Source organism: Pelodiscus sinensis, chromosome 7, assembly GCF_049634645.1.
Source record: "Pelodiscus sinensis isolate JC-2024 chromosome 7, ASM4963464v1, whole genome shotgun sequence".
NCBI classification, from domain to species: domain Eukaryota; kingdom Metazoa; phylum Chordata; order Testudines; family Trionychidae; genus Pelodiscus; species Pelodiscus sinensis.
The window spans coordinates 23,211,072-23,226,158 of NC_134717.1; the positions used below are offsets into that span (position 1 = coordinate 23,211,072).

The 15,087-nt window shown below is 41.4% G+C and overlaps 1 protein-coding gene across 2 annotated transcripts in view; it reads right to left on the reverse strand.

Annotated features, from left to right (window-relative positions):
- The window catches only part of QTMAN (queuosine-tRNA mannosyltransferase), a 349,427-nt gene extending 339,459 nt beyond the window's left edge, over positions 1–9,968 (reverse strand). The window contains exon 1 of one of the 2 annotated variants that reach the window (XM_075933319.1): positions 9,829–9,968. The gene's annotated coding sequence lies outside the window, so the exon portion shown is untranslated. Of the gene's footprint in view, positions 1–9,121; positions 9,737–9,828 lie in introns of those variants that run through there. The other variant, XM_075933320.1, reaches the window with a different exon arrangement.
- Between the last annotated feature and the right edge of the window lie 5,119 nt (positions 9,969–15,087).

A 15,087-nucleotide genomic window follows, 5' to 3' on the forward strand; every position in this document is an offset into this window, starting at 1 on the left:
AGAATTACTTCTTATGCCTTGCTCACTACACTTCTGGTATATGAATGCATCCCAGAATCATGTTTACTTTATTGCAAGTGTCATATTATTGACTCATATTTAGCTATTTAGCTTGTGGTCCACTATGATCCCTAGATCCCTTTCTGCAGTATTCCTTCCTAGAAGGTCGCTTCCAATTCTGTGTGTGAAAACTGCCCATACCATCTCACAAACGCCTTCTTCTGTCTTCTCAAACAAAATAGGTCAAGAAAAAATACTTTGTCCTGATCAAACTTTTGTCTGTGGCATCCATTCATCTTTTAGCCACTCACCTATCAGAAACCAAAAACACCCTAAATCATCTCAATAGTGCCTTCTCATCTTGCCACAAGTGGTCGCTCCACCTGCATGTGATCAGCTTGATCTTCAACAGGTAAGGAACTACCCAGGTGGACCTGTGTGCATTTTGCAAGAACAGAAAGTTACCAAGTGTTCTATTCCCTATCAGATTCTTCCTGAATTGGTGGTCAGGAGCGCTGATGTAAGCCTTTCTGTCAGTACCTTTAATTCACAAGGACCTGTGCGTGTAGACATTCCTAGTCTACTAATCCTCTATTGGAGAACTGAAGTCAAGTTACAGGGAAAGCAATTGAAAATGACCAATCTGAACCTAGAATGCAAATTGAAATGTTTAAACTGTATAACTATGTTGAGCCTAATTCTACTTAAAAATATTTAATACTAAAACAAATTATTTTTAAGAACAGCAAATAACCTTTAATATAACAAATAGTAAATAGAATACAGAGAAATATGAAGAAAAATTGAGATTTCTGAACTTACTGTCATAGTAAAGGAAGTGAGGTAGAGTCAGGGCTAACACTCATTATATAAATACACATGGAATAATTAGCTCTTCACCCGTGGTTATAGCTTTCCAGAGGTTCTGACTCATTGCCAAGAATGCAGACACATCCTATAAATGCATCTCTCTGACAGTCTACTCCCAGAACATAATAATGATAATATTTTACTACAGAATTAAATGCACAGTATGAACAACACTGTGATGTCACTGCTACAATGAAACCACCACACTTGGGTAATGACTCTGTAAAAGCACAGTGCATGGTTAAACTTTTTTTAAAGTTACACAGTATAAAAACAGTATGCATGGTGGCAAGCTCTATGTTCCAATTAAGTTTCATGATAGTTATGATGTGTTTTGTGCCCTAATAGTGGAGGAGGAATAAGGCATTGAGTGGTATAGGTGTCACATGTCTGTTTTTTAAAGTTTGGACAAGTTTCAGTTGTAAATTTACTAAATGCCCGTCTAAAGCATGATTAGTGAAGACATTCTACACACACTGTACTGATGAAGTAATGGGATTTTTGCACGTCACCTGAGTCGTTACTGAGTGAAATGCCAATTCCTGGCAATATTTTTAAAATTCCAATTGAAAAATAGCATTTTAAATGCCACCGCTAAGTCTTAAAATAGTAAACATAAAAACATACAGGGAAAAAACACACATATGAGAAAAAAAATTGACAGATAGTTTTCCTAACATCTTCACAATTAAGTGTTAAATCGTATGCTTGAAAAATCTAGATTTACTTCCCAAATTGTTACTTGTGCAATCTTCAGCTATTATTTCTTCAAAAGCAGTGTTTGAAAAGACAGATATATACTTCTCTATGAAGATACAGCCTGCTTTATTTAGTAATTAGTCAAAATTGTTGAAGACTTAGATGATTCTCTCAAACGATATTATGAGATATACAAATAAATCATATATTGATCTCTAAATGCGTATGTCTTGTATCTAAGCATTTAATATGACCCTTAATTTTACAAAAAAGCAGGCAGAATAAATAAAAAGAAAGCTAATTGTTTCCGGTACAAGTGAGAGAAATGTTTATGCTCTGCCTGACATAGTGAGCGATTAGGGCCATGTAACCTTATAGCGGTCTCCATAAATTCTCCTTAAATCACAACCAAAAAGAAAACTGACTTTACGACAACAAAAGCATATTTCTTTGAAGGGAGCTTTAATGTATGATCAAGATAAGAAATACTTCTAAAACTGAAAAATCAGGTTATTGTTTGGTTTTGGAGCACTCCTATTTACCTTAAACCAAGAGTCGGCAACATATGGCTCACTAGGGAGCCAGATATGGCTCTTTTGGAGCTCCAACTCAGCTCCCTCCCAAGATCGCCCCGCAGCAAGGAGCACTGGTACCACAGCCTTATGACTGCCTGGAAAACTGGAACACCAGCACCGGCTTCCTGCGAGAAGGGAATGGGGCCAGAGAAAGCCATAAGCCTCCCTGCCAGATCCAGCCTGCGGGGAACAAGCAGAGCCAAAAATGGCTCTGCACCCTGTCATTTTCCTTCCCCCGACTGGGGGAACCAGCCTCATGGACACACTTCCTGGAGGCTTCCCCTTTTCTCCGATTGGCCAGAATCCAACAAATGGGAGCAGAGGAAGATCATGTTATATGGTGGCTGTGATGCAGTACGAAAGCCCTCCCACCCCTTCATGCCCACACCCTGCATCCCGAACCCTCTCATTCACCCACCTGCTGAAACCCTGCACCACCAGCCCACTCCTGCCCCCTCCTCCCTGGACAGACACCCTGCCTCCAGCCTGCTCCTGCCCCCTCCCTCTGGACAGGCAGCCTGCCCCCAGCCTGTTCTTGCCTCCTCCCCTACGCCTGCCCCCTCCCCTCTGGGGAAACACCGTACTCCCACCCTGCTCCTGCACTCTACCTCCCAACCAGGCCTCGAACCCCTCAGCCCTTCCTGTACCCCATCCCCCATCCACATCATGCACCCTACCCCGTTCACTGGCAACCCAGTCCCACAGATGTAGCCCTTCATTTTTGGCCCGGCCCCAGAGCCTAGGGGAGCCCACAAAATCCATTAACCATGGAACCCCAGAAGAGTAAATCTGGCCTGAGGCCTTGAACCTCAGTCCTCCCTGCTCCTACCCCCATCATGGGACTGGAGCACCAGGGGAATTAGGTGTTTTAGTTAGGGGCCACATCAGTGAGCATTGGGGGGTTGGGGAGGGTTTTGTTTGGGGTTTTTTTTTTTTTTTTTGCTTCTTACTTGTATGGTATGTTCCCCAGCTGATTTTTCTGTGGGTCAGTGGCCCCCAACACAAAAAAAGATTCCTCACTCCTGCCTTAAATAAACACAATGTTGAAACCTTTTGTGTTGGACATAATATTTTAACTTTATTTAAAAATAAAGCCTGGCCAACAAGACCCCAATTGGGGACCGGCCCCCATCTGACCATGTCAGAAAAGTCCTGCACCCCTCTCACCCACCACACACACATACACCAACGCTGAACCCATCATACACCTGAACCCTCTCCCCTGAGCCCTTCATACCACAACATCCTCAAACTCATGCAACCCCACATCCCCGACTTCTGCAACCCCATGCCTGCAGTCCCCTGCCACAACACTCCTGCAGCCCCCTCCCCCACCTACACACACACTCTGCAGGCCTGTGCCCTGAGCCCAGCATACACCTGAACCTCCTGACCTGAGCCCCTCATACCCTGACATCCCCAAACTCCTGCACCCACAAATCCCCAGCTCCCTACCGTAACACTCCTGTACTCTCACACACCTCAACCTTGTACCACAAGTCCATCAAACACCCAAACTCCCTGCCCTGAGCCATTCATACACACCAACCCAGACTCCTGCACTCCGACATCCCCCAGCCATAAGAATGATAGAAGGCAGCCTGAATGTGCACAAAGCTGGATTCGACCAGTTATAATGTAAACTTCAAAGAAATGTGCAAAAAGATGCAACAGTAGAAGTCCCATTAAATAATGTCTGTAAGTACAATGTTTCATTTATGCTATTATTAATCATTATGTCAATTATCAATAATATTAAGTTGTATATTTTCTGTCATGCAAATGGGCATTCTTATATGGCTCTTTTTTGACCATTTGTTCTGAATTTTGATGTAGTTTGGCTCTTTGGTTTGAAAAGGTTGCCTGCCTTAAGCTATATGTAAGGTTATAACCAGAAGTTCACTATCCTAAATTGCAATTCAATAGACAAAGAATGTCAAAGGCAAAAGCTTTTGAAAGTTTATATTTCAACAATGCTAAGGTCTAGAATTCACAAAATATGTCTGTGTTCTTTAGGCTGTGCAGCCACCTTCCTGTAAACTCCTTGTATAAACCTTATAAAACAATCAAACACAATGAAAAACACCTAAATCTCTCAAATTGGTAGACAGAATTCCTATTTTAAATTGTTCTTCAGGAATATTCACATACAAAATTAGTATTAGAATAAAAACATGGAGCTATATTAAATATCAAATGAAATCATGAACTGCAAATTATTAAAATGCTAGAAAAGGCGAGGAAAATGAACCCTTTTCAGCAAAAAAATACAAAGTGCTTAAAAATAATTAGGACATGTACACTGAGCAGAATATTTCCAGAGCATATTATTTGATAGTCAATTCTCAATTCAATACATACCTGATTCTTATCTAGTGCCAGTTCTCCACTACAAACTTCTGTTTACATAGCTATGCTATGCAGGGCATAATTAAGTGTGATTTCTGACTAACATGGCTATGCCAGCAAAATCCCCTAATGTAGAAGTTATGCATATAACTGGTATAATTTATTTCATTTGGGGGAGGTGAGGAAAAATAGAAAAAGATACAGAGTCAAAAGTGAAGTTTTGCTGGTATAATCTGTATGTGCACTAGGAGCACTTTTAGACCTGCCCTTATTGGCACTGATTTAATACCACTTGTGCGAGAAAAGAAGTAGGCCCCATATTCTCAACCACTCCAAAATATGAAAAATTAACACAAAACTCTTAGATTTTTTTAAAATCTATATTGATAGAATGGGTACCAAAGGGATGTAACATTTTGAGAAAAAAAAAAAATTCTCTCTGAGATGGTCCCAGAAGAGTATTCAAAAATTGATTCACTGTTCTTTTTTCTAATTGTTCTGTACCAAGCCTTTTGTAAATTAAGACTAAAACCATATCCATAATAGAATCTCTTAATCCAAACATTCTATTTATATTTTTCGCCACTATGCATAGCATACATTACCACAAGTCTGCATGCTGCTTTCTGATATTTTGAAACCCTTAAAAAAGTTACTTTATAGCTTCTCAGTTTCTATTGACATTACATTAAGACCTTTAGGAAAAGAGGCCCAAAGGTCTCCAGTTACTTTGTAAATGAAAAGATCTTTATCTTTTTATACTTAGCTAAAATATGAGTATTAACAGTTATATGCCTCGTCTTTCACTCTTATACCACCAATCATTCAACACTGCCATTGTAAGCAATATCTAATACGTAACAATGATTCAGTAAATCTTCCCTTCCATGGGGAAATAAAGAGCCTCCAAGATTCACAAATCTGAATTCAATCTATAGCCAACAGTGATTTTAAATTATTAGCATAAAATAGCTTTTCACTAGAGGAAGTGAACATGCCTTTGCACTCTAGTTCATAGTGAACAGTCTTCCTATAAAATTATCAATATTATTACTATTAGCACTTTTATTGTATATCTTATTAAGGTGTCCAAGTAGTTGAATAGTTGTAGTACTAAACCCCAAGGGGCAGTTCCAGGACCAAACTGGAATAACGTTGGGAAGCCACAACTGCCATTGGTAATGCTATAGCAATATCCTTATCTTAAAATGTTAGGCCTGTTCTACATTACAGCAGAACGTTTACTTAAGATACGCAACTCCTACTGCGTTAATTATGTAGCTGGAGTCAATGTATCTTAAATCACATTTTCGCACTGTCCACACAGATGAAGGTCAATGAGAACACACATTCCCGTCAACTGCCCTTACTCCCCATAAGGAGCAGGAGAACCGGCGCCAACAGGGGCGCCCTCCGAGACTTGCTAAACCGAACCCCAAAAGATCAAACGTAACAATGTTGATCTTCTGCATAGTGTAGACATGGCCTAAGAGCCACATAGTTGCTTATGTTCCCCTTGTCTTAATTAGGAATGTTAGCATGTAGACATTTACATGATTAACCAATAAGCCTGGATTTATCTATTAATCCTAATGACTACACGTGTCCGGTCCCATCTCACCAACCAATTGCTGCCTGTATCAAGGGGGAGGAGGGCAGGTGGGAGCCAGTGATCAGGAGAGCCAGTTTTTAAAATGGCTCTCCATGAGTGCCAGCTCCGTGGAGCAGCCTGCCCTCCTCCTTGCTGCCTCCCACAGAGTCAGCAGCATGCGGAGAGCAGGTACAAGTGTGCTTAAAAGCTGGCTCCCCATGAGCACCGTCTCCCACAGAGCCACCTGACCCCTTATCAGCTGGTGCTTGCCCCCCAGCATGTAAACATGTAACCACAAAAAAAATTCAATGGTTGCACACAAATTAACATCCCTAATCTTAATCCTGTGGTTTATTGTTTTAAGAGACACAAGATAACACAAATAATACAGACCTTATTCATTTATTCTTAGCCTTTGTCCCCCATCCCTCATTTGACCACCACATAATTACTCACATTCCAAACATGTTGTATTGGCCATATTTTAAGTATAGGAAAGTCTGTCTTTTGTCAATTGTGAATTGATAAATACTTTAATTTCGTGTGTGTGAGAGGGAGAGTGTGTGTGTGTGTGTCAGTCAGTATTTGGGATAATAGATTGTTTGGAGATGTGGTTTTCTGATTTGCAGAAATCCTTGTAAGTCTGTTTGGAGCTTCACACATTTATTTTTACTCTCACATCTGATGTGCAGCAATATGGATAGCTAAGGTGTATATTTAAGACGCATACTTTGAGATATATCTATTCAGAAGTGACATTAACACTGGGATATGTGTTCTTATAGCAGTAAAGCTGTGCATTATCACTGCTAACTGCACTGCCTACTGATGTCTTAGGTGGGGGAGTTTCTCAAGAGCCTGCTGTTAAAAATTCTGCCACCAAAGATTAGAATGATGTTGCTGTCCCATATAGAACTGGTACAGTCAAATGAGGGAAATTTTATGGGCACTTCTTGTTAAAATACTGAAAGTATGTCAATGGCGCTGCCAAGACTCTTAGAATTATATATAATGAAAATTGTTTATAGTTCATTCTCCCCTCTGTGTTTGGCTGTACGGTATATCTAATTTCAAAAGTCAATCTAACAAAGAACAGATACTCACACATTTGGGGTCTTGTAACATTTTGCCTACATTTTGTTACTGCTTTCATATTGCATTATTTCATATGTAATATTATTATTACTACTACTATGGAAACATTGAGAGGGCCCAGTCAAGATTAAGGTCATGTTATTCCTATTGTTAGCAATAACATTTAATATTAGGATAATCAGTCTATCTATTTGAATATTGCACATGACTCTAAACATATCTAAATTTTACCCACATAGAAATGCTCACATAGGACAGGTATGGTCTGGGCACTACATGTAATTTATGTTCTGACTTACGGAGGGACAATAAGTGAAATTTATAGTTATGTTTTTCTTGAATGATTTATCTTTATCTATGTGTAGTTTCAAAAAGTTCCCCATTACAAAGCAACATACAAGTATTCCAAAGCTATAAAGAAAAATAAAATCTTAGAATCTTCATTATCCAAACTACTTGGCAAGACTACATATGGTTAGTTAATCTTTAATCAACGGACAAGGAGTCTGTCTGGCAAATCATGAGAAAAGGAGATTCTAAAACTGGGGTTCTATCATATATAAGGATTACTGTATATTTATCTGTCAAGGTATAAATAATAAGATAAACTGCATATTTGAATTTGTCCTTATTTTACTTTATCAACACTAACTTGACACAGATTATACAAACTCATACAAATGATATAATTGAATCTCCATCACCAAAGTATTTTTTACCAAGTCTATGATTCTAAAAAAAATGTACATCAACAGAGAGGAGAATATGAGAATCCCTTCCACTTCAGGTCTTGAAAACTCTAATTAAAATTTAGTATTGCACTTTGCATGTCGGTTCTTACATGAAACTGCTGTCATGGTTAAGGCTTAAGGTTAACTAGGTTAATAGAGTCCAATAAAAAAAGCTCTCTTGTATTACAATCTGCTGTTCATCTTTACCTAGACACTGTACTAAGTTTTAAACCAATAATATATAGCTAGCACCTAGGAACCAGAGCAGGGAAAAAAATCCAAAATAAAATCAGCATCCATTATAATGGACTTGTTCCTGAGCCTAACTTCTTCCCCCCCCCCCTTAAAAAAAGTCTATGTATTTACTGTTATTTCCTCTAGTTTACTATTCCAGCATCACATAGTCATGTGTTAACAGAGGTGGCTAGAGACCTACTAAACTTCTATGAGAAAAATTCCCTTTGAGATTCATTTTAAAAGCGTTCCTTAAGGCATCCCATTATTATAACATTTTCTAATGAGGATGTTTTAACTTAAAAATCACATCTTAAAATACATTTTTTTAAATTGAATTCTCATTTTTTTGTGTTTTAAAAAAAATTCACACTGCATACTTTTGCAAGAGTTTCAACTTTTTGTGCAATTTGTTTGATTTGTGTGGAGGTTTTCTTTGCCCAGAGTGTAACTTAGTATTTTTATTAACTGTATTACAGTAGCATCTCAAAACTGGTGCCCAGTTTTGCACTGCACTTCCTAGAAACACAAAGAAAGCCTGGCCCAGAGCACTTACAGTCTTTGTATTAAAAGCTATTCATTTCACATGTCCTATGAATTGTGTTTAGGCTCCCTGAGATTCACATTAGACTACTGAGGAACCTGCCTGTCTTCTGAGCACCACCAATCACTTCCTCTAAATCCACAGGTTTGTGAGATCAACTGTGTGCAATGGTGGAAAGCCAAGTTAGGCTGCTAAGCATATAACATGATCAACACACAGTTGCCCTTTTCCTGGACAACTTGTGTACAAGTACCCTGACCAGTGGCATAACTACTATTTCCGTTAGGTCTTTTCTCTGTCTCTCTGCTGAACAGCTACTGCACAGTAATGCTGAGCTCCTGAAGAGGGTGCAATTCACACACCCCACCCTCAAGAGTTCCAGCAGCTCCCCCGGTCTCCCCACTTCCCCCTCTCCCCCCCCATACACACACACCGGATTCTGAATGGTGCTGATCAGCCTCCTTTGAACCTTGGGTTTCTTGCACTGACTTTTGACCTGGGCCCTGTAAACAGTGGAGGCGCTGCTTAGAAATCACTAGGAAAGCGGCAGACCCTGCCCCCACAAGGGCTCCCCATCTCTGCCAACAGCACATGGCAATTGGGAGACCCAGGCGAGAGTGCTGGCAAAGCCGCTGTTCCTTCTACGCTGCAGCTCCCCAGGCCGAGAGGCCCCCCGTGAGCCACACCCCGAGGCTTTCTGCGCGGGTGCTGGGGAATCTGCACTCCCACGGCTCCCCGGCCACGGTGGGGAACAGGGAGCCATGTTGGGGGCTGCACCCCGGATGGGCAGTAGCAGCTCCCCCCGCCTAGAGGCCGCTGTCAGCGCGGAGAAGCCACGTTCGGGGCAGCCGGGGCGGCCGCCTGCCCCGCGAGATCAGCAGCTCCCCCTGCCACGGCCCGGCTGCAGGTGCTGGGGAGCCATGTTAGGCGCGGAACCGCGCGCGGTCCCGGCTGTGCAGCTGCCGCGCTCTCCGCCTCCCTTCGGGGCGAGCAGCCCTGCCTGGGCCCGTCCCCCTCCGCCCCAGCCGCGGCCTGCCCCGTTCTCCTTCCGGCCTCTCCGCGCTGACCCCTTCCCTGCCGGGCTGGCTCACATCACGCGGCCCCACTGCTCGCCGCCCCCCCGCCCCCGAGGGAACTCACCTCCTCCTCAATCCCGCCTGGAGGCCGGCGGCGGCACTGACGTGCTCGCGTCCCTGCCCCTCCCTCCCCTCAGCACGCAGGAGACTCGGCTTCCCACCCCCCGCCAGGCTCCTCCAGCCCGGCGGCCTGCCTCCTTCCCCCCCCCGTCCCCGCCTTTGCCTCCACGGAGCCGCTGCCCCGCTGCCTCTTTTGCATGAGGGAGACATTTCTGGATGTCTCGTGGCCACACCCCTGGTCAAAGGCTGCCTCCCTAGAAAACCTGCCCCTTGCAGTTCCCCCCTGAGCACTCGTAGCTGCTCCAACCCTAGCTCCTGCTCCCCATGTTACACCCCTACCCCTAAAATCAAAGCCCTCCTCCCTAAGGATCCATCCAGAGCACTTCATACGCAACACACAAGCCGGGCAAATTCAGTCTTTGAGAAAACATCTGCACTTGGTGTCTGGGAATTAGGGCCAACTGTGCCAGGGCTGATTTTGGATGCTGCCTCTGAGGTTAAAGTGATCAACTGTGCTGCGTTGAAAGGACACCGTTGATTTGGAGCCTAGTATTCCAGATCGCCTTTGAATGTTGAACATACTCACTCCAGACTTTAGGCTGTGATACTGCACCTGTGATTTAGTACTCTGATTTGTGCGCTACAAAATTAGATGCGGAGGGAGACTCCCCCCCCCCCGCCCTATTTTTCATACAATTGTTCTTTTATTTCTTTGTAAAGTAGGTGGTAAGCCTAGCTGCAGTACATCCATTCCTTCCAAGTCTGCCAGGATTTCCACTAGAAGTAGAAATATGCCCCCTCAGGAACTTTTCTCCTTCGCATTTGCCAAGTGATTTGCCAGCTCCTCTTGGCCCCTACGGCTACGTCTAGACTGGCATGATTTTCCACAAATGCTTTTAACAGAAAAGTTTTTCCGTTAAAAGCATTTGCGGAAAAGAGCATCTAGATTGGCACTTTTTGCGGAAAAGCGTCCGTGCCAATCTAGATGCGGTTTTGCGCAAGAAAGCCCCGATCGCCATTTTTGCCATCGGGGCTTTTTTACACAAAACAATACCGCGTTGTCTACACTGGCCCTCTCGCGCAAAAGCATTTGAACGGGAGCAGCATAGCATTTCCGCAAGAACACTGACAATCTTACATGAGATCATCAGTGTTCTTGCAGAAATTCAAACGGCCAGTGTAGACAGCTGGCAAGTTTTTCCGCAAAAGCAGTTGCTTTTGCGGAAAAACTTGCCAGTCTAGACACAGCCTAACTGTTTACTTTGTTCATTTCCAACATGCTTTGCAAATGCTGTCCAAAGTATGCAGACTTCACTTTGCAGCAGATTCATGGACAAAGGGAATTTTACTAGGTTTTTAATTCATTGTGCTGGCAGTGATTCTGAAATATTTTGTATTGGTGACCCCTTTCTCTCAGCAAGTCTCTAAGTGTAACCCACCCACAAATTAAAAATGGGGTTATACTTAATTTATCTAAGGCTCAGGCTGTCAGTCCCATGCCAGCTCTCAACCCCAAATAATAGCCTCACAACCTCCAGTTTGAGAACCCCAAGTTTGTCATCTACAAAGCAGACTAGAGCAAAGTGGTGGTACTCATGGGAAAAAACAAAGAGCGAAGCCATAGGGGAGATTTGGTCATGATTAGAGGCACCTGAAGAAATTTGGTAAAGTGGGGTAAAGGGAGAAGAAAGTAATAGATGGAAGAACTAGCAAAAGTGAAGAGAGAAGAGCTACAAATGAAGCAGAGCAAGGAAAGGGGTAAAAAGCAGTGCTTAATTTGTAATGAGAGTTGCTGGGGCTCAAGCAATTTTTTTATTTTCATGAGGCGGCAAGTCTAGAGACTAGGGCTATGACCTTCCAAACCTAGAGGTGCTGAGGATCAGCCCTGGCAAGACCTGACAAATTAAACTCTGGTAAAGAGGATATATAGGACTTTAGAAGAATGAAGATAATGTAAAGAAGGTAGTCAGAATCAGTGTGTGCAAGAAAGTAAATGGAAAAGACAGAAATATGAAGGGAGAAATGATGTGGGAGAAGTAAAGTGTGTGAGAGAAAATCATGAATATTATATTCAAGTATATTTGGAGAGCCGTTCTTTGCTATGGTCAATTATACCTTTCTAGGTACTGTAACTTTTGGGAGATATCAGGTATACATTACATATTGAACAGGGAAAGGCTTTAATGGAGTATTTTGTAAACCACATGCGCTAGCCTCAGAGACTTACAAACACTGCAGACAAAGGTTTTCATAGAAGTAATATTTAACCTTGACTCAATCTTAGCACATTTTTGTCTTGGACTATAGATAGACAGATATGTAGAAACAAAATTAACCATGTTTTGAAAAGGAGGCCCACAAGTAAAATTTCAGGGACCCAATTCTTTTTCTCTGCTGATGCAGGCAAAATGCCTATGGAGTTTAACTGTTTAAGGACTGCTAGCAGTATTTTCTGGAATAACATTTCCCCTTCCCCCTGCCACACACACACATTTGCTATTCTGTGGTTAGGAAACAGTGATGAACAAACTAGTTTGCATAAGAACTAACCCAACCTTCACTCAAGCCAAAACTGAATATTTTCTTAGGTTCAAAAAAGCTTAGCTAATTTGTTTTCAAATTGTTTCTCATTGTTATGTGCTTCTGCACTTCCTGATACCATCCAACAGTGGAAGTGCCAAAATATCACAAGACAGGCAGTTCTTGCTATTTTTTTTAACCTAAGTGGAAGCAGGAAATACTGAAAATCTTATGAGAATAATAATACTAAATATTTCTATTATATAACTTTTGACAAAATTGGATCTGATCTTGCAGACTTTGGTCATTCATGTGGGGCATACTGAGTACAAATTTGAGGAAGTATCAGTCCCATTACATGTTTTATCCTCTCTATACCTTGGAAAATAGGCAAATAAAGTTGTTTGACCCCAATTTATGAGTGGAGAAATTGAGGCAGAGAAATTAAGGCCAATTTTTTCATTTGTCCACCACTTTTTGAGTGGCCAAAATGCCATTGGCCTAGTTTTCAGATATGCTGAGCCTCTCTACAGCTCCATTAAAGTTAAACTTTGGGTGCTGAAGCATAAATGTTTTGGCCTTAGTCTTCTTCTGGGGTCCTACAATCATAGTGAAATTTTTTAATTGGCTAGTAGTCTGTAGACAGATATTGTTACCGTTCCTTTTGAATATTTTTCTACTTCTCTCATTCATTTGCATACTAATGACATAAAAATAGGCACTTCCTGCCAGTAATTAGTTGGAGCCCAGAATTTAAAGAAAGAAAGAGACCATAGCATTATGGTAGAGGGATGGCACTGAGGAAGCTGCAGAAAAGAGTCACTTCTCTTGTGCTCAGAGAGTGCCTTTAATTTAGAGTTCAGGGTTGGCAACTATTTTACCTCTGTGTGACAGGGATTAACTGTTTGCTTGGTCTAATAACTTTGCCTCTAATGAGCCCTTTAGTTACTTTTTTCACTGCAAATCACTGGATCTGTCCTACATCCAGTCCTGCTGCTGTAAAGGGTTTTTTTTTCTTTTCCCCCGAAAGAGCACCATTAATAGTAAACGCTACATAGTCAGCATAGTTCCTTGTCAGGCACAGTGAAGCAGAGCAAGGTAGAGAGTAGTCAAAGGTTTTTGACCTAATGAGGCACTCTGCAACTTGTAATCATAGGAAGTCATCTGAAGCTCTAAGTTCCAGTCACTTAAAATAGATTAGGGGCTATATGGCTTCTGGGATTTGTAATGGGTTATAGAGCTTTTCACATTTAGGTCACAGGCTTGAGTCCAACCCAATGTCCAGAAGTTGTCACCATATGGCAGCTGTTTGGTAGCTTTTATTAAATATATTAATGATCTCAAATTCTTAGTGGATAATTATTCACATAGCAAAAACATCTCAAATCACAACCTTGTTGGTAATGTCTGCAAAGAGGTGAAATGTGGAAGAAACATAGAGACTATACCACCCACTGATGCCTAGAGGTCAGGCTCACTTAGAGGTAGGTAAGGAAGGAAGCTTGCATTGCCACTGACTTTCCCTAAGTTTTCTGTAGATAAATATAGGATTAAAATCTCAAGTGCTGTCAGTCTGGCACCTCACAAGCAGCTCGTTCACTACAGAATTAAACACAGCTCTTTCCGTGGTATTACTCCCAGCAATTTTCTGCTTGTCTGCAATTAGTGTTAGCCATCCAGGATCGGACAACTAGAAATATCTGGTCTCCCGTGATGTGACTTGTAAGCTCATGAGACAAAAATACTGTTAATAATATACCACTAGCATATTTACCTATTTAGCTATCCATAATATAATTACCAGTCCAGCCTCTCTATTAGCTTTCTTAGTGATGCCACTCGCATAGTGGTAGTCTCTTCTCTATCTTTTCACATAGTCTCTTCGCTAACTTTGTAAAATTGCCACAATACCTGAGCACATATTCAATAAACTTAATAATGTTGGCACAAGAGCTTTCCCCTCCACAGGTTATGCCATCTGGAGCCTTCTTATATGGCTATATATTATCAGTGTTATACTTTCTTTCAAAACTCAGTTGGAATCTACCTTTCCTCCCTTTTCTCTACCTTTCATCTCTATCTCATTCTCTCATTGCCATATCTGTTATTCTGTAAAATGTCTATGAAGCATACTACACAAAATACTGCACTGGAGTGTCTTATTCATGAGCTATCTTTAAAAACAAAGCTTGTAAAGCTGGTATCCAAACAATCAGCAGGGCTATACTTTAAGAAAGTATTTTCATGAAAACTTTGAGGGTCTGGTTTATTAAAGCAGATCCTTAAGATGATTGGATCTATTCCATTAGTAGATTTATAAAGTGTACAGACTGGGTAAACAACAGTGACAGCTTGGGGAAGTGTGTGCACCTGTTTATTAAAAAGACGTTAACAAGGGCAAATCTAAAATAAGAACATATACCACAACCCAATTTTCAGCAAATTTTTATGCATGCCTACACTTAAGGTTACCCATGTTATTAGCAAATTCTTTCTCTCCCTCTTTGAGAAGAACACAGCAGCTGATGGGCATGGAGCATCTGTGGCAAAGAAAAAAAACACCATATTCAAATTTTGAGGAGCAAACATGACCCTTTCTGTTTCTACTTTTTTCTCCCACATTTTCGTTAGTGTAGGAAAAGGAGGAAAAGGAGAAAATATAGATCTTTTCTTTGCAGGGAAGGATTGAAATTCTTAATGTTCTCACAAATCACAAACAAAAACATTATTATTTACTACTACT